Source organism: Lycorma delicatula, chromosome 3 (genome assembly GCF_047948215.1).
Source record: "Lycorma delicatula isolate Av1 chromosome 3, ASM4794821v1, whole genome shotgun sequence".
Classification (NCBI taxonomy): domain Eukaryota; kingdom Metazoa; phylum Arthropoda; class Insecta; order Hemiptera; family Fulgoridae; genus Lycorma; species Lycorma delicatula.
Genome location: NC_134457.1, coordinates 66,888,661 through 66,915,416, shown reverse-complemented (window position 1 = coordinate 66,915,416; position 26,756 = coordinate 66,888,661). Strand labels below are relative to the sequence as shown.

The following is a 26,756-nucleotide window of genomic DNA, read 5'->3' as shown; positions in this document are numbered from 1 at the left end:
AAAATAAAGTGAAACTGTCCGTTCTTTAACTGAGTGAGTTAAAGAATATGTAACAGATAGGATTTCGTTTATAATTTAAATATAAACTTATTTATTTTAAAAACAAATAATGATGTAAAATCATAAATAAATATAAAATCTAAAAAATGATATTATCTAAAAATAAAAAAAAATAATGAAAAATCTAAATAAAAATAAATAATAATGATCTAAAAAAATTCTAAAAGTAAATAATAATGAAATTATCTAAATAATGAAATTGTTGATCTAAAATCACTACACGTGTAACGTGGAAAAACTGTTTATAAATAAGTACTATGAACATTTTTATTGTTAAACTATCATCAGTAGAAACAGAGAAACCAGTAAAATTAAAAATAAATTAGAATGGGAAGTTTAAAAGTGGAAGGGGAGGCTTGCAATCTGGAAACAACGGAGCGAAGAATTCTAAGATATATGTGGACGAATTTATGACGGGAACACGGAGACCAAAGAATAATGAAGTGTCAATAGAACAGAATGTTTCAACACTTTTTAATCGGAAACGCCTGCAGTGGCTTGAAAACGTACATAGATGACAATCGGTCGATTCCCAAATCAACTGATGGAAGTGCACACAACGCAAAAGCGACCAGTAGGAAGACCGAGAGAGAGATGGTTCGCTCAAGTAAGATATGATCTGATCCATATGAATGTCTCAAACTGGCAAACCGTGCCGAGGACAGGAAAAAATGGCGAGGATTGTTGTACACACGATGTGATGTTCTTGGTTTATAACGCAAAAAAAAAGAAGAAGGTGATACATGAAATAAATATATTAAAAAGAATTTGAAAATACACTATTAAAAAAAATCTTTCAAATTATGTTAATAAAAACTTAGTAATTTCAGCGAAAAGTTGATACAACCCAAACTCCAAGCCGAAACTCAAAGTTTATCTTATAAAAAATGTAAATCATATAAACTGACTGACCAGTTCCAATGATGAAAGACATTTTCGATCGGCAGTTGGGTATCGGATGGTTTTAGAAATAGTTATATAGGAAAATTCTTTTAAAATATTTTCATATAGGTAATGAGAAACTAATGGAATCCCCCCACTAAAAAATTGTAATTTTCTAAGATTTTATACTCGGAAAAAAATTTTAATTTCGTCTAACTGTTGAGGTACGCTATAGATTTACAATCATGACTCCTTAACCTCCTTATTTCATATCTTCGCAAAAAATTAAGTACGAAAATATAACTAAAATTTAGTTTCAATAAAATTACATTTCAATAAAACAAAAAGTTTTAATTTTACTTCCTTGTACGAAGTAAATGAAGTATTGTGATCGCGAAAAAATTTCGGTTTTCAGATTTCAACGGAAATATCCATTTTGACCATCCCTGAATCCATTTTGATTAGTTTCGGCGTGACGTCTGTGCGTTCGTATGTAAAGCATATCTCAAAAACGATTAGCCGTAGGATGTTAAAATTTTGGATTTAAGCCCAAAATTCAAAAGAAATTTGGATGTTGGACTATTTTTAACTGCAGTAATAAGCCCTCATTGAGAGCTTTTCAACGGTATGTCATAAGTGGTACTTATTTTCATTTGTTCCAGAGTTATAGCCAAATAATATTTGAATTAATGAAGTATTTGGATCTTAGGGGAAGGCACATCGGTTCGAATCAGACTTCATCTCCTTTTTTTAATGTAAATATATTGATTTATTAAGAATTATTAACCTCTGATAGTAAAAAAAAATTACAATAAATAATAATTCAATAATAACAATAAAAATACAATATGAAAAAATATCCGAAGTTATTAATGAAATAAAATTTTATGTACTTTTCATTTAAAAAAAAAAAATGTATAAATGTAATTTAATAGGGGTACACGTACGTTTTCCACATCAGCTTTTTTTTTTTAAATATAGGACATTAATTTCAACGATGCAATTAATGATAGACAATTCTAGAAATTATAAATATTAACCAGAAAACTATTATTATAAAGATAATAATAAATTTACAAAATTTATCTTGTTTCTTTTCCTTCAAGTGTACATAATGATTACCTCTAAAGTATTATCTGTAAGGTTATTCAGAAGAAAAGAAATCATATAAATAAAAAATAAAAAATTTCCTTGAATAATTAAATGTAGTAATCACGAATTTTTAATTTAATGAAAGTTTTTAGAAAAAAAAATCTTTTAAAAGAATCATACAATCAGATATAATGAGAAACAAAACAAAAGATTTTAGTTGAAATGAAAAGGGTAAAGCGAAGGTTTTATTCGATTACTTCCTCTTTCACCACTTCTCTTCCCTCTAAAGTATAGGTTAAGCTAAAGAGAAGGAGTCTAAACCACACGATTGAAAGCAACTCCTGATAACTTCTATCCCAATTTATTCTGTCCAGCAGACCACTGTGAAAAGGCATAAAGGAAAAGGAATCGTAGATGAAAAGGTCAAACTGTAAACCTAAAAGACCCCAGCCGCTTGCCACCGTTCATAAGGCTTTTAGAGATCAGCATGACTAAATTGCCGACAACTCAAAACGACCTAATATTTCATAAAATCTATTGAAAATTATAATTTACTGTACACCTGTTCTAAATCTGTTAAAACTATTTTAATATTTTTAATAAAAATCTTTCTTTCGTTGTTTCGTGTATAGAAGGTTTTCCTTCTATACAAAATGTTTTAAGATAAAACAATAGACTATTCCTTAGAAAAATTTCTTAATTAAAAATCAAATAAGATTTTTCTTTGTGATTAAGTAATCTTTACACTTCTTTTAATAATCTGTAGTATTTATCAGAAAATGCGCGCTAAGATGCAAAAATATTAAATGACATATTTGATTAATTTTCTATTAAATATTTTCTTTTTATTATATCGCGATGCACTCATGAGATATTTCTTGTAGCCAAATTCACAGTTTGTATGGTCGTTATATGTTTTAATCTCTCGTTATTCTCCTGGGCTGAATTTTATCGTTCAAGTGGTGGGACTTTATTATATCATAAACTTTAACAGAAAAAAATTCTAAAAACATCAATGAATTCTTCACAAATTTGACATCGAAATTTACTGGTATATCCGAAGATAATATTTTTAAGGCTATATGAAACCCTTGAAATTTTGCAAACTGTTCTTTTAAGGTAACTATTATTGTTGAGTGGACTAAGTCAAACTGTCTTGACTAAATAAATTAGTTTTTATGAATGCCCATAAATACTTCTTTAAGAAATATCTTTTGATTCTTAATAAATATATATAATATATATATATATATATATTAAATATATATATACAGAGTGTTCCTAAAATGGTGGGCTGGCTATACTTTTTCGGATTCTACTTGTAAAACTAAACAAAAAATATCTTTAGGAAAATGGCAATTTTTTTTCATTCACCCCGTCAGCCATTTTCTTATTTAAAAAAAAAATGTATATCTCAAGTTCGGATAGATGAATCATATTAATATTTGATAAGCGACTTGGTAATAAAGTTTAGAAATTAGCAAAAAATCAGGACCTTTGCAAATTACAAAATGGGGCGGCCATGTTTATTTTTCAATCTATTATATTTCCGTAAATATTAGTTTAATCTTTGCTAAAATATTAAGCCTTTTATTTTGAAAATAAAATGACATTTAATTTTTTTTAAATCGGTTAACAAATAGCCGAGTTATAGAAGAAAATTGAGGTAATTTTGTGTCTGATTGCATGTCCTCTTTACGTTCAATTCGATTAAATATTAAATGTTTTTATTTTATTGTTAATTGCAGTAGGTATCAAATTAAATAATAATGTTCTCATAATAATAGACCAAATAATTATGACACAAAATTACAACGTCAATTTTTAAATTAAATTACAACTCGACAGTTTGCAAACAGATGTTTAAAAAAAATGTCACTTTTTCAAAATAAAAGGCTTAGTATTTTATCAAATAACATAAATTTTGCTAAACTAATATTTATGAAGTTATAACGGATTGAAAAATAAACATGGCTGCCATTTTGTAATTTGCGGAGACCTCAATTTTAAAATTTTATTACCAAGACGTTTACCAAATATTAATGCAATTTATCGAATCGATTAAGCGATTTTATCGATTTATATAAATTTTTATATAAAAATAACAAATGGCGGACTGGGGAAGAACGAAGGAGAAATTGCTATTTTTCCTAAAGGTATTTCTTGTTTAGTTTTACAAGTAGAGTATAGCCAGCCCACGATTTTAGAAACACTATATATATATATAATATTAACGAATATTTCAATAATTTATACAAAAAAAAGTTATTTAATATCTAAAAGAATCATTTTCTTAACTTTTTAATCATTATAAAGGCTTAAAAGGCTCAGTATTAATTTATTCCAAAATTACACGAAAAAGACTTATACATTCATTATTTTAATAAAAATTAATGGTTATTTTTTCATTTCTTTTACTTTTAAATGTTAAATTACCTTATTTAACCTCTGCTGAAATCATTCAAACAAAAACAAAACAAAATCCAATTTTCTCCAACAATGTAAAAGGAAATCTATTTTATATATTGAATAATTTAAAATAAGTCGTATAATACAAACAATTTAATTGTACACATAAATTAATATAAGTGTAATGTTATCGATAAGTTTGCATGCTCATATTCGGGTTTTTCTGAATTCTTACATTTTTGCTAACCGAACGGATAATAACAAAAAAGATAAATGTTCTAGGTAGTAAATAAAGGAAAAGGATAAATGATAAAACTTGTAAGAACACGTGCGCGTATGTGTTTGAAAGAATTAGTAACAAAGTAAATATACTAACATGGAAAATTCAAAAAGAAAGTGCAGCCTAGAAATATCAACAATATACAAACTGAGAACAAAATATGACTTCATGGTATTAAACTTTTCACGAAGTAGGCATATATGAAAAATTCCGTAAATCAAATCAAAGTTCGTAGTTAGAGTAAACTTAATACAATAAAAACAATATGTACACGTAAATTTATATTTAAAAGTAGGCTTGAATACATTTATATATACTGCATACTGAGAGTAGAATATAGTTCCAACAACGAATAACCTTTCTTCATATATATATATATATATATGAAACCTGTTTTCTTGTTTATTTCATAAAAGTTAAAGCGTATTTCAGACTTTTTTTCTACATGATACCGCACAGCTACACGGAGACTATTAATAAAACGGAAGGGAATTATTGGGAGAGGGTGGTTTACAAGCGAGATGAAAAGAGAAAAAAGGGACAAAAATGGTTAAAGCGGACGGAGGAGGTACTGTATAAAACAGTGCTTCCAGGCAACGAAAGAAAAGATATTCACATTTTTGGCTGCAAATTATCAAAATGTGAAACTCCACGTAGAATTAAGACGATACGAATGTCGAATTTATAAATTTATGTATAATATTACTGCCTCCATTATATTTTATATAAGATGGGCCGAGTATATACAGGCATATGCTTTTATGAGAGAAAAAAGAACATACTTAAAAAATACCGGGCTGATTATACATATTGATTTAACGTCTTGTTATTAGGTTACAATTTACTCCAAAGTTAGTAATACCTTTTATCCTATTAGTTAAATCATTGACTGGTGACATCTCATGTTCAAGACAAACGTATGCAAATCCTAAATAAAAAAAATGTAGAGAGTTAATTAAAAAATAATAATAATACCCATTTAAAAAAACACCGAAAATATAAAAAAAAATCTTTCAATTTTTTAAATTTCGAAATTTAGGTTTAAGGGTTACTTAATTAAATCGTTAGTAGTTTGTTTTTAATTTGGTGGTGAATTCTAAACCCGAAATTTAAAGATGAATTCACAATACAACAATATTTAGGAATTGTTGCAGGTTTATTAAGAAAATTTTATAATCTTTTAAATTGTTATATTATGAAAATAACAAATTTTTAAGTAATTATGATTCATTTTCTAACCTCATATAAAAGAAATTAATAAAGATTTCTTTGTAAAATATTTTATGCAAATCAGAGAAGGTTTATGCCACCTAGAAATAAGAATAATTAAAAAGTTACCGGAGTTTGTAAAAACAGGTTATCGGTGGTTATTAAGGAAAAGTTTCCAATTAACAAAACAAAACTCATCAGACCAGATATTTGATTAATTTTGAACTCTTTCCGACAATGACATATTTAATTTAATTCTATGCATTATTTGTTAAAACTTCGTTATCTCTAATAAATTAAAGTAGCAACAGCAGCATCACCTTAGTCTACAAATGAATAGATAGAATATTTATATAAAATATATAAATAATATAGATGTTCTATAAATATAGAATATTTAAACGTTTCCACATCTCCACGTCTAGAAAACATGAGATTATTCAAGCTAAAATTAAAAGGACTGGAGATAATCAATGAACAAATAAACACTCAATACGATGAAATATTTCAAATTGTTGAAATAAAGAATCAGAAGGATAAGTTTCAAGAAATCGTATAACCGTAGAGCGGGAGTGAAGAGGCCATGATAGTAGGGATGAAGAGTGGAAGGAGTTTAAGATCGCTATTTATTCGACGATCCCAGCTCAGGAAGACTCAGTACTAAAGTTGTTTTGAGAATGGAGGTACTCCGAAAGCGTCAACGACGAATGATGCAGTGACAATAGTAGGAAGGACAAAAAATAATACTCAATCCGATATATTAATCGTAATAACTGACACTTTCCTGTTTCTACATATAAAATTAAATACCCTTCATAAATTCGAATCTACCTCTCCTTGTAACAATCAATCCGCAACATTTAAGCCAAAGTTTACATTACAATCAAGCCAGCGTTAGCCCAATAATACATTGCGTTGAGGGAACAGCGTTTGTTCTCTCGCTTCTGATGCAGAAATATTATTTTACGATTTTACAGCTAAATAACGAACAAAATCCGATGTTTTCAGAAGTTTATCACGGAGTTCCATAGAACTTCGTCAGTAACAGGTGACGAAGTCAACGAATTACGTTTACAATTCTAATCATGACCTAGCCTAACCGTGAAATGAAAATGGGGGAAAAAATAACCGTGAAAACATTATATTTCAGTTCAATTAGATCAGTAATAAAGAATATTTTCAAAAAACACCTCTAATTTTGTTAGACAACATTTTTTTTCCATTTGATGAACCGCGGGACTCGAATATGCCATTTTATTCATTTTTTTTTATGTACCTTTACGAACCGCGCCGCTAAATAGCAGTACTTGACAATACTTGGTAACGTACTTGAAATAATAAAATTTAAAAGAAAATATACTACAGCTTTTAAGAGTAGATGCTGTTACGTAAATGAAAGTGCTGAAAATGAAACAATTTTTTTATTCCAATCGCTTCTTTAAAAAAAATAATAAAAATATTAGTTTACAACAAATTATACTAGTTTTATTAAAAAAGGAATAAAATAGAAATAAATTCGATTGGTAAAATCGAATTTAACGAATAAAATCGAGGATTACACTTACAAAGTAATAAGTGCAATATTACATCACGGATTTTCGATTAGTAAAGGTCATTATACGATTTTTATTCAAAAATGAAAAGTATGGTATGAATTAATGATATAACTATCAACAAAAAAAATTGGCCGTGAAATTCAATTTGTTTGTTCTAAGACAATAAATTTTAATAATAAATACATAAGATAACAATCAGTATTTCATAAAAAAATAAAAGAAAAATGTAAGAAAACGCAGCGATATAAAAAAAAAAATTACTATGAAATTGAAAACCGTACGATAAGAGTCTCGCGGATATCATTTCTTCCGCTCAAAAATTTCTGTAACAATTAAAATTGTTTTTAACAAACGATAATGATATCAAAAAATGTTAGACATTACATTTATGTTATCGAGATCTGTTATTAATTTAAATTTTCTTTAAAAAAAGACTGATAAATATATGTAATAGACAGCAGATATACAATAATAGATAATAAACAATGTTTAAGCGTTTCATATAATAAGCTCAAAAAATAAAAATTTATTGCAAAACTCTTACCGGCCCGATTTAATTTACATGTAATACATATCAAATTTACATAAATAATACAATTCTTATGATTATTCGTTTTTTAATAAGTGAAATCGGGCCGGTAAGAGTTTTGTACAAATTTTAATTTTTTTACTTATTATATGGAATGCTTAAACATTGTTTATTATCTATTGTTTATTACATATATTTAACATGTATTTTTTTTTAAAGAAAATTTTACATTAATACCAGATTTTGATAATAGAAATGTAGTGTCTTACCTTTTTTGATATCAGTATCGTTTTATTAAAAACAGTTTTATTTATATTACAGAAATCATTGTTTCAATTTATTTTTTTTTAATCACATTATTTTCTAAAACATAAAAAGTAGGTCTTTTCATAATTACATCACAAAAAATTCTTTAACTTTGTATATAAAGAAATATTTTAAAATGTATGTTTAGACGAAATAGATTATGGAAGAACAATAAACAAAGAAAAAAATTTAAAACTAAAAGAAAAACCAAAAATGAAACTATGAAATAAACAAAAAAAAAAAACAATTAGAAATATACGAAAAACTCACTTTCCTCTGGAGAATTATCATCCTGCAAACGCTTCCGCATTTTGCATTTTAATGATAGAAATTTTTAACAACAGTTTTGTAGAGTTCATTTTTTTTCGTGTAACGGACTTCATTGCTAGTTAATTACAAAATACAACGTTATACTATGTTATACGCTCACGCAGACTATAAATAAAATTGTTATTCAATAGAATATTTAAGTATAAATAAACTTATCAATTATCAGAGCGATTTGCGTCCTTTTGATGGGCATATTATTCAAATTAATATTTTGATCACCCTATTCATGGATTCACGTCAACTATTACCAGTTTACTGTTATGAATAATTACAACTATACAACTAGCATTAAAGATTTTTTAAATAATATGCACTTATTCTCATTTGAAGACATTTAATTCTGGACTTTTAATAAGTCAGTTTTATTACTACTTGTAAGATAAAAATTTAATTATTATAATTAGGATAAAGTAAAATTTAAAAATTAATGAACAGATTAACAAAAGCCACGAATAGGTGAATCATATTTTTTTTAACCAAATTAAAAAAAAAATACCCATAAATTAACAACTCGTAATTTGGTAAAAATTAAATAATATTTACAACTATCGTAACGATATATATATATTATTAATTATTATTATTATACAGCTGTTTTAATCATTTATAAAATGTAGCCTCTTCAAGTCTAGTTCGGGGTAAGCCTTCAACAGTTTCCATCATGCTTGTCTATCCTGCGCCGTTTTCTGCCAGTTGGTTCCAGCCACCGTTCTAATGCCTCTGTCTTATCGGTCTAGTGGCCTGCCTCTTGGCCTTTGTCGCTCTCTTGGACTCCACTCAAGGACCGCCTTTATCCACCTTCCATCACATCTTCTTGCGATGCGCCATGCCCATTGCCATTTCATATATATATATATATATATATATATATATATTTATTCATATTCGTTTTGGTCTATTTTGGATCGCGGGGAACGCGTTGCTTGCTGTTCTGCTTGTTCTTTGCTTCACCTTTTTCACTCTGATTCTTCTTTTGTTCGTTCGAAGTCCACTTCTTGGCTGTCCTTGGTTTGTGATCTTTGTCTTTGAAGTTCTTAAATCTGCTGATTATCTGAATTTATTTCTATCTTGTCTACTGTCTTCTATAATTTTCATTTCCTTTAGGTCCTTTTAACTCAGTTGGTCGTGTATAAATCATCCTTCATAAGAAACGCAGCGGCTTGTAATTTGCATTTTGATAAATACAAGAAAAGAAAGAAATGAAAAAAAAATAGAATAGCGAAATTAATGATGAAACAAATATTGTTAAGAAAGCGATAATTTTATTAATTTTTACTTCTTTGTACAAAGTAAAGTAAGTATTGTGATCGCGAAAAATTTCGGTTTCCAGATTTCAACAGAAATATTTATTTTGACCATCCTTGAATCCATTTTGACTAGTTCGGCGTGACGAAACAAGTATGTACGTATCTAGCATGACTGAAAAACGATTAGCCGTAAAATGTTGAAATTTTGGATTTAGGACTGTTGTAACATCTAGTTGTGCACCTCCCCTTTTGATTGCGATCGACTGAAACAAAAGTGATCAAAAATGCCCAAAATCCAAAACAATTTGAATTTTGGACTTTTTCTTAACTGCAGTCATACGCTCTCGTCGAGAGCTTTTCAACGATATATCACAAGTTATTAGTGAAATAAAATTTTATGTACTTTTCATTTTAATTCATTTACAGAAGTTAATAACTATTAATAAATCAATGTATTTAAATTAAAAAATAATAATCTGAAAAAAAAGATACGTATATTTGAAGTCGGATTTGAACCGATGTGTACATGGTTACAGATCCGACTCGTTCTCACTTACACCAAATAACTGTTTGATCGACGTGAAATAAAATTAACATGCAAACTAATACAAAATGCCGATATGGACACTACAAAAAAATGAGATGCAATATGCTGTTCACCATAATGCAAATTTATAACTGTCCACTTTATTAAAGAATTGGCGGATCGAATCTCACTTTTAAATGAAATAAGTTTAAATGAAGTGCAGAAAAAAATGTTTATATGTAATTTAATAGGCAAACAAGGAACTCATGTAGTGTCCACATCAGATTTTTTACTTAAAGTTTTTCAAATACTTTTTTTGAATTTTGGTGCAAATATGCTTTTATAACAACAAATCAGGCTATTTGTCATTATGCCTTATCAAACCAACACTAACAATGAGACGAAAAATAAAAACATCATCAGATCTTTATGCAGACTATTTTTTTCTTTTTTCATTTTTCATTTAAATAATTCTTCTCATACATTTTCAGTAAGAAACTTATTTCAGAATGACTACATTGACTTTTATAAAATTAAAAAAAAATCTTAAATCAGCGCACTTGGTACTGCGTAAACCCTGAAATGAACATAAAATCAATACGGTTCGAACTCGGACCTTCTTTTTTGAAATTTAAAAAATATAATTAAACCACTGGTTATTAAACAATTCCTTTATTTTTTTTTAAGGAAAAGAATTCATTTGTTTAAAGTTTTCCCGGCAATTAATATTTTTCAAACAAAACCTTTATTATGCTATCGAAATCATCGTTACTTAAACAAGGCAAATAAATATTTTTTTAAAGGGTTCAGATTTTAATCTAAGCATCGTTATATTTCATATAACCAAATAAAACGTATAAGAAAAACATATAGGTGTAAAGGAAGTCCTCTTGGTCCTTTAAAATTGTATTTAACCAATATTTAAACAATACTTTTTTAAAACTGGTAAACCCTATTTTGTTTTTAATTTAATTTTTAGAAACTTTATATATTATACTGTAAAATCTCATAAAAACATTTGCTACAGCATTTTATTAACCTATTACATAATAAAATAATAGACTTTGGAATAATTAACTGAAATAATTAAATTAAAATCAGTTTCGACACGGATCAATTGATTAAGAAATTAAAAATGCATATTTGGTATGGACAAGTAAAATAAATAATGTATCGATCACTAGCCACAATATTAACACTTAAATAATTATAGGGTAAATTTCAATGTAATTATATTGAACACAGTTTATATAATATATATATCGTTCATAATTGAATCAGTCTCAATTAAACGAATTCAATCTACCTCTATTAACAGTAGTATTTAATACTCAAATAAATATTTATTCATAATCGTAAAATCTTTGCATCTATTTAAAATCACAACGAAATTAAGAATCACTTTTTTTAAGTAACTTCAAGATAATGCCAAATTACCGTCACGTTTTTATAAATTTTATAGAGCAAAAAAATATCAAGCGTGATTCCAGCTGAGAACCTTCCAAATAAATAATGGAAACTATTCTGTTATAATTTGCCACAATTATAACAGTGTAATGGCGATGCAGTGCACATTGATAATGAAAACGGAATATTTTTAAGGTGTAACGGAAATTATACGTTAAAAATGTATTTATTATTATACTTTTCATAATAATTACGTTGCAATCTGTTTAACTAATAAACAATAAGCAATCCCCCGCGGCTCAGTGAGATGAGGATGATATGTTTGACATTTAAATAAAGTGCAGTTCTGCATAGACTCAAAAGAAGTATGAAACGAATTTTTTAAATGTTACATTAAATAATATTCATTTGATTACTCATATTAATTTTACATAATTTTCATTGCCGTTCGTTGTGAATAATAAAGCTAATGAATAAAAAATAAAAAAAGGTGTATGGTTAATTGAACTCTCCACTATCAAAGTGCATCGGCATCTACTCCATTTTTTCTGTTTAGCCTCCGGAACCACGTAAGGTATTACTTCAGAGGATGAATGATGATTATATGTATGAATCTAAATGAAGTGTAATCTTGTACAGTCTCAGATCAACCGTTCCTAAGATGTGCGGTTAATTGAAACCCAACTACTAAAGAACACCGGTATCCACGATCTACTATTCAAACCTGTATAAAAATAACTGCCGTTACTAGGATTTGAACCCTAGAACTCTCGACTTCGAAATCAGCTGATGTGCGATGACGAGTTCACCACTAAACCAACCCGGTGCGTTACACAGGTATTACTGTCTAGTATTCAAATCCATATAAAAGAAACTAAATTTTTACCAGAATTTGAACCTCAGAAACTTTGTCTTTGAAAATAAGCTGTTAAACAACTGATTTGCAATTGGTCTATTAATCGCTAGACTGGTTGGGTGGGCTAAATTTATATATTTAATGTGTCCTGTGTACATTTATATAAAAGAAGGTGGTTACTGACTGAATTAAGGTCAGAGAAATGTAAAACGTCTAGCCGTATCGTAAAAGAGAGAGTTTATTATATAGTATTACAATTTTTTTTTCTTATCTTAATAATAAGGTACTGGAAAAATATTATTGTTGCTACGGCAACGGGTTAATGGAAAATTTCATATATAAACTCTATATCCTTGTGAATTTGCTATGATTACGTACTAGCCTTAACTAGAGAACAAGGAAGTAAATTCTAAGAAACACTATTACAAAAATAGTTATTTATAAAACGTTATCCCGGTTTTTCTCCTCTTCATTATTAAAAGAACAATAAGATAATCAATAGGAGAATGACGGCGTTTGCTTTATGGTACAGATGAGCTGAATATTAAAACTTGAACTTTTAGAAACATTCTAATACTGTTTCTTTTTTCTTTTTTTTTCGTTTGCTATATTATTCTCAATGAATGGCGATGAAAATGAACAATTTTGGAAAATATGTAAACTTTTTTTGCCCAACGAATGTTATAATATAGTACTTTTAAAATTCGTCGTACTTCCTTTAATTTTTTGCATCCATGATTGATTCTGCTGTTATAACTCTGGCAATAACTGACGTTAATGCAAACGATTTTATAATGTTAGTAAGACACCTGTTAGGTTACTGCAAAAAATAATGTGTATTGTCTGTTATTGTCTGAATGATTTTCTGTTATTTAGTATACCTCCTTGCGTGTACTTTTTGTGGTTTTATTGTTGAGTTCTGTGTGATATTCAGGTTAAAAAGGTATAATTTTGAGCAGTTTGCAAGTTATGATTGTAAAAGCTACTAGTTTTATTGATGAAGTTAGTGTCTTAAACAAGTCTTTCTTTCATTGTTAGTTTTTTTTTTTTACATAATTTGAAGATTTCCTTTAGTTTTGTTGTTTCGTGATGATAAAATCAACAAATTTGTTTTTGTATTCAAATGCGGCTTAAGGAAAGATATATTTGGATTATTTAATAATTTATTTCCACATGTTGGCTAGGTATAAAAATATGGCGTCATCAACATTGTAGTTCTAGTAGCTATTTTGTGGAAAAATTATTTTTAAGGAATATTTTTATTATAAACCGCAATAAAAATGTTTGTTAAAACTGAGTTAAAAACAGAACACTATTCACCGAAGATGAGCATTAAGGCAAATGAAAACAAATCTGACGTGAATTTTTAAAAGTTTACATTTAATAGAATTGGCTGATTTCCTCATTTTAAAAAATCTAATAATTTCACGTATCTTAATAATATGTTTTAAATGGACAGTAAGAAAAAAGATGACAACAAAGTTCTAATACTTTCCTGGCATTGGTTATTTATTCCTATATAGTGGAAAAAAATTATACATGAAAAAAGTTTAAAAAATTCAATACATTTTTACTCTTTTCTGCATCCTAACCCCTAATTCACTTCCCAAGAAATCGTTTGATTTATCTGCGTTACTATGTTGAACACAAGAAATATAAAAAATGTCAATGAAAAATGTACGACCAGTAAAAGGTTACATAAGATTTCTTTTTAGGGAGTGGTGTTAAATTATGATAAAATTTTACTGTAATATTATTATTAAAAGTTTAAGTAAACTAAAAACGTGTTAAAAAATCCAAAAAATCTACATTTTTAAATTTTGATCAGATCCCCCCCAGTATTTCCCGCAAAGTATTTATTTTTTTTTTTTGGACTAATTGCACTACTACTTTACTTTAGAAGACATAAAAAGAAATTCGGATTAAAAATATGATATAAATTAACAGATAGCTTTTTTGATTTTGGGCAAGGGGGAACGGGAAATCACAAATTTAAAAAAAATGGTATATAACATTTACACAAGAACTGAGCTTAATATAAAGTGTTCATAAATAAAAATACTAATAAAAATTAAAAGTTTAATAAAAATATTTACAAAACTTTGAGAAAATTGACCCAAAGAAGTATGGTTAAAAGTCAATAACGGAAAGTAAAAATCCTTTAATAACTTAATTTTTGAGATTGATAGACTATTAAAAAAAAATATGTTTATCCCATTAAAATGTTTAAATTCAATTTTTTAACCTGTAACTTAGAATAATTAATAAAAATATATTCGAAGTAATTTTTTTTTAAATGACCGATTTATCATTGATAAAAATTACAACAAAAAAAATCCAATTCGTTAGTTAACAATGTTTTAATACAAAGTCAATTTTTCTATACACGGTTTTGTACTTAATTAATATACTTTTTAGTGTATTAATGAATTAATTCTTGATTTAGCTAAAAATTCAAAGAAAGAAAAGTTCTTTTGACATTACTCGAAAATAATTACATTAATATCAGCAAAACAAAGAAAAACACCGCCTCAACTGCAGTAACGAAAAAAAAACATTCAATACTTGGTAAAATAAAAAATATATATATATTTACGAAGGTAGTCAATTATTATCCGCAATTTAGTTATATTTTTGTTTATGTTGGTAGTACTGTCGTGTTGCGTAAATTCGCCCAAATTCGCTCTGCAAAAAAAAGTTCAAGACCCAACCACCCGTAGGAAAACCGACTCTTACGGTTTTTTGGGACTCATAAGGCCCAGTACTGGAACAATATGAGGAAAGGGGATACGACAATAAACAGTGCGCGTTACAGTGAGATGCTTACTGCCAAGCTGAAGCCTGCAATTCGAAGCAAACACCGAGGACTGCTGTCGAAAGGTGTTGTGTTGTTGCATGACAATGCCTGTCCAAATACTGCTGCCCATACTGCTAAAACGCTCCAGAAACTCATCTTTGAAGTACTGGCTCATCCTCCGTATAGTTCTGATCTTGCCTCTTCTGACTACTATTATTTTGATCCACTCAAAGAGGCATTAAATGCCCGTCGATTTACCTCGGACGAAACAGTGAAAGAAGCGGTGCATTCCTGGCTCGCAGCTCAACCGAAAACCTTCTTTTATGAAGGGATCAGGAAGCTTGTGCAACGATGGACCAAGTGCGTTGAAATGCAAGGGGACTATGTTGAAAAATGATGTACATGTAAGTTTCCTATTTGTATTGCAATAAAATTTATAACCTCATTGCGGATAACAATTGACTTACCCTCGTATATTTGTGTGGTTATCAAAAAAACCTGAAAAGCGGACTTAGTATTAAAACTTAGTGATAAAACCAGAGAGTTTTTATGCGAGTGAGTGGTTAAACATGAACACAAATATCTAAAATATATAAAAGGGGGAAAGGAGAATAATTAAAAAAATGTTAGGAACCGTAAAGAATAGAAAAACATTTGAACATAGAAGTAACAACGAAATCCAGAATAAACTACAAAGTATAGAAAAAAATAAATGACATAACGAAAAGAGAAGATTGTTTTATTTGGTTACCTTGACGGAATAAGTTAAACCACGTTAACTAAAAAAACCCACCGGGTTGGTTTAGTGGTGAAGCGTCTTCCCAATTCAGCTGATTTCGAAGTCGAGAGTATAGCGTTCAAGTCCAGTAAAGGCAGTTATTTTTAAACTGGTTTGAATATTAGGTCGTGGATATAGGTGTTCTTTGGTGGTTAGGTTTCAATTAACCACACATCTCCGAAATGGTCGAACTGAGACTGTACAAGACTACACTTCATTTACACTCATACATATCATTCTCTGAAGTAATACCTGAACGGTAATTCCCGGATGCTACACAGGAAAAAGAAAGCTTAAATAAGAGAATTTTTTATTACTTCTATTATAGAACAATTGAAAAAGAAAAACTAGTTAAAAGAAATTTTAAAAATATATATTTAAAATTTAACAATATAACAATAAAAAATTAAAAATAGAGATACGTTTAAAACACAAAATTATGATGTAAGAATATTTCCAAAAACAACAAAAAATTGATCTAAAGAACACAAAGAACAACATGCGGAAAGATTTAAACGGAACTGGAAAGAGAGAAAACTGCAAAGAAAAAGAATTGAAGGAGATTGGAACGTGATCCTAAAATGACAAAAATTGAAAATAAAATAAATGGTTTATAAAAGCGGTTTTGAGTAAGATTCAAACAAGCTTAGTTATAACCTGATGGCTCTGCTACTCCGTGAACATCTCAGGGCGAATAACCCTAAAAATGAATAATGTTCAAAATAAATTTAAACGATTGAAGCCAGGTTTACTGAACCAATTTTTGTAGTTTTCTAGGAATTTTTTAGTAGTCGGTAATAATAAAATCGGTTCTAAGAAATCAATGGTTCTTAAATTCAAAAATAATTCTACTGCATGAAATTAACAAATCTTAAGATTTATTCACGTTATTTTTAAGTATAGTTTAAAATATTTATTTTATATTAATGAAGTTCTAAAAACATTCAACTTCAAACACATCAAAGAAATAACCAGAAAAAATCATTTCAGTTGAATTTTTGCGGTATAAAAAAAAATTTAAAAAACTGTTTAATCGACAAGCACTATTATAATCGTGAGGAAAAACTTCAGTACGCTTTTTTTATTAATAAAATTTCAAATACAATTATTCCAAAACTGTATATGTTCAACAAGAACATTCATTTAGTTTAATAATTTTTTGTTGAATTAAAAAAGCTTTTTTCTGAAAAATGTGCACGTATAAACAATATAATTACTCATTTCCAGGTCACAACGGATATCACATGTGAGGCATTTTTTTGCTTACAGTGGGCTAAAGGAAGAGTTCATTCTTTCCAGCTGCATAATGCTATTAGAGTTACGACAATATTTGTCAGCTTTCTAAATTTTATTTCACATTTAATTTTTAATAATGATTTTATGGAGATACACGCAGTTTTGGTAAGATAAAACAGTATACAATTCAAAGACTTTGAGCATAAAATTTTACCAAAATGTCCTTCCGGCCCCTAAAATTGGACGCTTAAAAACAGAACCTTATTTTCTATTTCCGTTACTCATAAAAAAAAAGTTTAAAAAGTTTTTGATAATGAGCTTAGTTACAGTTCCATATTGATCAAATTTTCAAACCGATAAAATTCAATCACATTTCGTGTTATACGTACACGCCTTTACGAAATAAAATGAGATATTTGGTGAGTTGAGGATAAAAACCAACGAAAATTCGCGGAACGGAAGGGAACGCCACGTTAACGGGAGATTTATGTATCTTCCTACTAATCGCAGAGCCTGGACAGAAGACCCTTGCTACTGTGTCATTCATTTTATCGGGCAGGTAATTGTTTATTTGGCGGTTATATTTTAATTCGTTTATTTATTTATTTATTTATTTATGGACGAAGTTGTGTATTGAGTTTCATCCCATTAAAAAACTTTTACTAGGAATGACCTTGAAAGACTAGCATGCGTGCTTCGTTCTCCCGGCGTGATTCCCCTTTAGACCGTCCGCTGAAGTTCTTTCGGTGCTAATGCCTTCTGGCCTAGCAGGAATGCGTCTTTTGTGGGTCACAGTTGCTGGAGGATACAATGCATTCTCCTCCCCGTTGGGAGTCGCATGTGCTGACAATGACTAAAATTGTAAGAATTAGGAAAGAAGGACGGTTGGTTGGTGAAACAAGTTAGAAATTTTTTTTCACTCACGCCATCTTCATCACGCCTCGGCTAGATTCATGTTGGGCCGGGTTCAATTCGTGAAAATCTGTGACTACAAGGTTCTACTATAGGAGTTAAAAAAATTTAAATATATCTGAAAGAACATTTCAGAAAAATAATAGATTAAAGTTACATCATTTTACAACAAATTTACGATAAAATTCTTCAAGTATTTTACCTTCTGTAATACGTTTAATTGTAAACGACCATACGCAACAATTTGAATAAGTCGTGACACCAAATCATATTATTTCTAAAGAGTTTGTAAGTATTTAACTTTTTAAGATAATTAAGTTTTTCTAAAAGGAAAGTTTTGGCTGATTTCATTAAGCCCAAATTAAAATATTATTTATTACCTTATGGTGTCATTTTCCTTTATTTTATTTCTTGTATAAGGTAATTTATTTAAAATTGTTAGTTTTAATTTTATTTAAATTATGAATAGCCGTTTGAAAAAAAATGTTCGCAAACGATAAACGTGCATCTTGATGAAAACAAGAAAAAGAAGAGAAGAGATTTTGAGAAACAATTTAAGTACATTAATATCGAGCGTGTTCTAAGAATCTCTTATGTGTGGGCGTACAAATCAGGCACGAGGACTTCACACTTTATACTTTGTAATGAAGATGTTATGTATTGTACTGTACCTTGTTTATTGATTTTTTATGATGTATTATAATGTTATATTATGTTTCTTATAAATTGTATTGTGCTTGTTGGCGAGTAATAAGATTTACTGTCTGGGCTGGTCTAGGCATCTAGCATTGTTTATTAATGTTGCTGTTCTTTTATTATTATTTGTATCTACATTACATTGTACTGTTATTATATTGTTTTACTGTGCTACATATGTTAGAGTACACCATTTATGGTACAAACTCAGTACTACATGTGTTGTAGTATGACCTACTAATAGAGCTGTGTTATTGTAAATATATATAATAAATTTAATGTATTAAATAATTGTATTTCATCCATTTTGTAATGTTAAGTGACTTGGTTGTATGTATACTGAATTGTGTTGGTAAATAAATCTTGCCATACGTATAAGCGAGGTGCTAAACCTCATCTCACTGAAGGGCAATGAATATCTTCGACTGACTAGAGTACAGTTTCTAATGAAAATATACTGCGTGGATGTCAAACTTCACTAATGTAAATTTGAAAAAAAATAAAATTTGGGTGGGAACTGGCGAAAAATATTCTGTCGCCAGGGGTTCGAATCGTGGACACTTGCAGGGCCAGGAAGACAGCCTCATAGCCGAGGATGTTCGGGTCCAGCAGATGGTTGGATCACGACCCTTCTGATGACGGATTGAGGACCCTCGAGGTTTGTGAGGTGGGTGTGCGATTCAGGGGAGTGGGGGGGGGGGGGTATGCGTGGAGGTGCATACACGGATCCAGAGTAGGTGATAGGGAAGGGAAGGGTAGCCCTCTTGGGGAGAGTCACCATGGCAAAACCGGGAGGATGTCGTGATGCCTCAATGATCCAAGAGGGACCTCGTCGGGAGGTCAGCTTCAAGCTGCACTAAGGGGGGTCTAGTCTTCAGCCACATCACTTGGGACCGACCGAAGTAACGTCTTCTAGGCGGTTACCGGTTGCTCTCAAGTGATTAAATTTTTTTTTTAATTTGGGCGTACATACGTACATACCGACAAAAAAAAATTCACTGTAAATTTTCTAAGAAAGTTTTCTGAATTGAACGCACCTTAATTTAGGATAATTAAAGAGCGTGCAGGAGACAATTTTGTATATAGTATCTTTACATGTAATCTTTTGTTTATCTTTCAATATATATATATATATATATATATATATATATATATATATATATATATATATATATATATATATATCCTATGACACTCCCGGCAACGTATGGATTAAAACGCGCGGTCATTCGTCTAAATCGGTTTAGTCGTTGAGCTACTACGGTGGAACAAACATATATAAATTGATACTATATATATTACAATTCTTTCTGGACAGTCGTGTAAAAATATTTTGAGTATCAGAATGATGTCAGGCTACGTATCATTGCACAATAATAATCCAGTACAACGCAACATTATCGACGAAAAAAAAATCTGTTGTGGACAACACACACTTCCTGGTACGCCTATTAAATTACATATACACATTTTTTTTAAATGAAAAGTACAACAAATTTTATTTCATAATAACTTTTGATATTCTTTCATTTTTCTTTTTTTTTATTGTTATTATTGAATTATTTATCGTATATTTTTTTTACAATTTAAAGTTAATAATTATTAATAAATCAATACATTTACATTCAAAAAAAAAAATTAAAAAAAAGAGATGAAGTCGGATTCGAACCAATGTGCCTTTCACTAAGATCCCCATATATCTAATTAAAATTTTATTTTTCTATAAATCTGGAACCAGTGAAAATAACTTATGATACATCGTTGAAAAGCTCTCAATGATGATCGCAGTTAAGAATATATCAAAACTCCAATTTTTTTGGGGGGATTTTGGGCTTTTTTGAACACTTTTGGTTCACACGATTGTAATAAAAATGGGAGGTGCACAACTAGATATTACAACAATCCTAAATCCAAAATTTCAACATTTTACTGGTAATCGTTTTTGAAGTATGCGATGAGATACGTACGTATAGACGTCATGCCGAAACTAATGAAAATGGATTCAGGGATGGTCAAAATGGATATTTCCGTTGAAATCTGAAAACCAAAATTTTTCGCGATTATAATACTTCCTTGTACGAATAAAGATTGAGAATTTCTTCAGATCGACTTTATAGACATCCTATTAATATTTTTTCGTTTTAAAATTCGTCGTAGAAATACGTTCTCCGCATAAAACTAAATTAGAAGTTACAAAATTATTTTTTTATTTAAAAAAATTGTAAGTCATTAATCGATCCATTTGGTAAAGAGAGGAACCTAAACGTACTTAAAAAAACTTATATGGATGAATTCCTCTTTTTCTTAAATTCGTATACGTTTTTTTTTTGTATCAATGTATCGATATTTTTACTATCATGTAAAAGTATGTAATTTGATGGGGTTTTACGTTAGTGAAAATATATTAGTTGATATTTAACATAATTAATATTATTAGTTGGTCGATTTCTAATGGGTATTTACATTTTCTCAGCATCTTAATGTTGTATTACGCTGTGTAATATTACAGAATTATGTTAATACAGTTTACTCAAATTAAGATTAATTTCTAGTGCTGAGGTCAATTATAGACTAGAAAACACTTAAAGCATAAAAATAAGCTTGTATAAGCTGCAAACAACTGTTTTTATTTATTTTTTTTATAAAACAGTTAGTAATAACATGATTATCTCATAACTATTACATTCCTTACAGAAAATATTAGTTTTGCTTTTTTATAACGACAAATATTCCATAATATTTTTTTTTTTTTCATTTATTTATTTTTGTGTATCTGTCAGTATTTACAATCAGTACCTCCATACGGGACCATAAATTTAATTAATGATAAGTGAAGAGGGATCAAATCCCTAATTAAATCATTTAATTAATAATTTAATGAGATATTTTAACGAAATCCCTCATTAAAGCAAACAAAGGTTCAACACCTCATATATAGAAAAAGCCCTTTTATAATTATTCAATTAAAGTTCACTACTGAACACATCATCAGAAACAAATCACAGGTAAAAAAACAAAAACAAAAATAAAAAAATCATCAGTACTAATATATGAAAACAACACTAAAGATAATTCGTTCGTAATAGAAGTAGCTGTAATTTTTAGACTATTAAAGACGGACATGTAAATTATTTGGCAGTAATCTATTGGACAACAGCGATGACATAAGGCGATTAAAACATTTCCATGTGTGGAACTGGGATATGAAACCAGAGTAAACGGGAGAAGGAACCTAGGAGTGGGAACAAAGAGTAAGTCATAAGTCTGTTACTGTGTAGTGAATGTCACTTTAATACATATATATGTGAAACCTTACCCATAATTCTTACAATAAATGAAACGCTAAAAATAGAAAAGCTATGTAGGATGAATGAAAATAATCTTATGGTGTGAAAAGCTACAATGCGAAAGTTTTAATTAAAAAATTGTAATAATATGTGTTAAGATCTCTACGCGAGTATGTTATTTTTTCTTTTTTTTTTTAGAAAATATTAATTGTTGAAAGGATATACAACATAGACTGAAATACAAGTTTGTTAACAAACAAAGATTTTAATCATAAATTAAATTGTAAATTAAATTGTCTTCTCACGCATATAACGTAAAAATGAAAATATAATAAGTTTGTATTCTAACAGTAATTGAAAAAAGATTCTATACCGATGAAAATTTTAATAACCTGCGATTCCAAACTTTATAAAAATGAAAATATAACATATTATTTTTGTTGGTTAAATTATGAGAAAACACTAACAAATCAAACAATTAATTATTTACTTCAATCAAATTAATTCATCTTTTAAATTATTCACTTCAAATAATTTTTGATAACATAGTAATCTATAGGGTTAACATTTATTTTTTCGATGCGAAAATTATAATCATATTTTGAATGGTGATTAAATAATTATATAAACAATTATTCATCGACAATGAATATGTAATTTTAAATTTATTATGATACGACACAGTAAACAATACCGTTTCATAATTCTCAACGGATAGAAATTTGTATATAAACGTTTTCAATAATAAATAATCGACAATTCATTTTTCGTTTTTTTTTATAAAACAATTAACATATTGAATTTTATTCTCTCTGCTAATTAACATCATTTCAGCATTTAATCTAACATCATATGAACAAAGACATTAAAATCAACTCAAATAAAACTATCTATATTTTGTCTAAAAAACGATAGTTTTAATGAATTTATAAATGTATGAAAATTTTATAATACCAGACGTGCATTGCAATCACATTAAAAAGTATCTTTAACAGCTTTCTGAAGATGAAAGAGTGATTTCTTTTCCGGATTTTCTACAATTTTTCTTCTTTAATCTTACAAACATTATTCTATATATATATATTTGTATATATTAAATTAAGAATTATATTATGTTCAAAGAAAAAATTAAATTTTCTTGAAATTAATATTGTTTTGTTAAATAACATATACAGTACATAATGTTGTAAAAGAGGTGGGAAAAAGTAGCGAGATAAAAAAATCTATACAATAGGAAAGCAAAAAAGAAATTACAATATATTCAACTTTTCAACGGATAGAAGTTTATACTTAAAAGAAAAAAATATTTCTTAAAAGATGTTATTTTTAAAAATATCGTTTCCACCCAAAGCGATTTGCAACAAAAGTATGTAAGCGTCTAAAGTAAATATATGCAGTTATCATAAAATTATCAAAACCAAAAATAAAATTCCTTTGAAGAATGTAAAAAGAAAAAAAATATAAATAACACAACTATTACTACAATATGTTTTCATATGGATGAGATGCTGCTTAGTTTCTTACATATGTTTTCAGTTGCATTCTAAAGGTGTATTAAGTTTCTCGGTCAGCTTAGTTTTCCTTATAATGGAGTTGTACGATAGCCTAATTTACAGCAGGCATATAAGAGAAGATTTCTAAGCCGACCAACCTCCTGCAATTTACCTTTAGGCTTCCTATATAAGATCACTAACTAAGATTCACTGAAGTGATCTAATGAAAGCGATGTATTCATACAAACCGAGTTATAAAATTCCACATTAATACCCAAAATAATTAATTTATTAAAGTATGTTGTATTTTTACGTTAATTTACTTTAATGCTAAGAAAAAAAATTGTGTTCATTATCTTGAAAGTATCACATTTTTTAATTTTATAAAAGAATCTTAAAAGACTGATTAATCAAAATAAAATATATACCAGATTCAAATATCTTTTATGAATATTTTTAGCTATAGATGAGTTTATAATGTAAACGCATATGAATGAATATCTGAAATTAAAAAATCGCTTATATTTCTAGCTTCGCAACTCTTTTTTTTTTGGAGAGGGGGATGTGATAATATGTTTCAATAAGAAATAAAAATTTGGAAACGAAAGATAAAATTTTACAAATTTAAATAAAGAATCATGGATTTTGGAAATACCAAGTTCTAGATATTTCTTTTCATTATACGTTCCGGCAAATTTAATTCTTATTCGGACATTTACAAATACCGTTAATGGCGCTGACTGAAGTCAGAGAAACTTGTGTTTTACAACTGTTTATTCTTCTTATACAATTTTAAAAAAAAATAATAACTATTCTTTACTATTTCTATCTAGGTTATTTTAATAGTGCATTTTGTTTATTTTGGATAGTCCACAGATAATTAATGCTATAATGCATAACATGAAAATTAATTTTTTTTTCTAAACTAAATAATTAATGAAGATATGTTCCGATATTAGATGCAGATGTGTTTATATATAAAGACATAATTAATATAAATATATTAATAAAAAAAAGGAACTGCCGAAGTCTTTCTCTTGATTTTTAATAAATTTTTAGACATAATGAAAAACAACTTTTTAAAAAATAGCTTTATAACATCGATCATCATTACCACGTTTGATTTTACTCTGATTGATAGTAATTTTGGGATTAATAAATTAATTGATTTTACGGTGGCATTATTAATTTTAAATACATACTTTTTTTATAAAATAAATTTACATTTTTACATCGTAAACGAATAGAAATATTATCATTCGAACATACACTAACTATTCTGCTTTAAAATTTAACTAAAATTATTCAATTACGTTGTTTTAATTTGTTAAAATTATCGTAACAAAATTTGATATTTCCATTTTTTTTTTTCTTTTATAAACTTTCATGTAATTAATACTGCTTATTTATACTCTTTAACACTGATATGATACTTAAATTATTTGAAATAAAATATATCGTCAGTAAATAATTAACATAGTAACATAGTAACGTTTAATAACATAGCTTAAAAAAACGACTTATTTTTTATTTATCACAGCTTAACATTAATTATTAAAAACAATAACTTTTAACAATATGCCGACAAGTTTTATTACTTACGCAACTGTGAACAATGATTATGTTGATTTCTGAAGATAATTTTTAAAAATAAAGTTTAATTCAAGAATATATCAACACATTTAAGATGTATACATGCACTATGTTTTCCAAAGATAATCCTTCAAACACACTTAAAATACAGTCGTAATAGATGAAATATAAATAATTTAATTTATTAATACTAATACAAACTTGTAATGGTTAATTTTGTATTTATTTTTAAAAGTATTTTTTTAAAGATATTTATTACTTTTATATACAGATTATTATCATTATTATTACCAAACGTTTTATTATATATCGCGACAAAGAGGTGCGGTCGAATCAGGGCGATCTGTAATATTAACAAACGCGGGAAACTAACAAATTACCCGGCAGTCGTTAAAACTCAACTGAGCGCCTGGTACTGGTGCTACAGTTGTGAAAAGTACCGGTAGGTGCGCCACAATACAAAGCATGCGCTTGTCATTTGACCTGACTCAACCGGTATGTAATACTGTCCGCTAATATTAAATAATATGAAACGCACGATTATTATTTTTATTTTGTAATAATAATAAGTTATACTTTATTTAATTGAAATTTCAAAATGCTTTGAATTCTTTATTTAAGTGGAATTAATTGCATATTCCCTCAATTATTCTTTTACTATAGCGGAAAACTAGGTACAACACCTTTAACTACTGCAAAATTGAATTTTGTGCGTTCCATAAATAGAGACTGATCTTGCATTAAAAAAAATTATGTGGTTCATAATCCCTTTAACCTTAGTAAAAATCAAAATCAAAAAAGAACTGATAAATACTCGAAATCGACTTTCTAATTTTTATTTTCAGTTTTTACTGATTCACACATTCTTTCCTATGAAAAATAAAAGCTATATATACAACAGACAAGGAAATTTGATCGTAAGGATAAACATAAAAATTCCTACTCTACACAATCAAAGATTTTGGGAAAATTATAACGCATTAATAGGAAACTATTTTAACGAATATACAAGACTATTAAAAATATAAAATTACTGTCTTCTAAGAATTTAGAGATGCTGATGACAAAGTAATCATCAAACCTCGACTTTGCATTTTAAATATTCGGAAAAGTTAAAACTAGTGGATATTGGGATATCAAAAATATCTGAATTGATTTATAATTTTACTACTTTTCAAATGGGTTTTAACTTGTAATACTTTAAAACTAAGTGATCTATAATATAAAATAATAACTATGTACATTCAAACTATTTTCTATGAATACACTATCGTG

At 28.1% G+C, this 26,756-nt stretch overlaps 1 protein-coding gene across 1 annotated transcript in view; it reads right to left on the bottom strand.

Annotated features, from left to right (window-relative positions):
- Positions 1-25,735, bottom strand: part of LOC142320908 (limbic system-associated membrane protein-like) — a 1,137,362-nt gene extending 1,111,627 nt beyond the window's left edge. The window contains exon 1 of the mRNA XM_075358890.1: positions 25,491-25,735. The gene's annotated coding sequence lies outside the window, so the exon portion shown is untranslated. The remainder of the gene's footprint in view (positions 1-25,490) is intronic.
- Between the last annotated feature and the right edge of the window lie 1,021 nt (positions 25,736-26,756).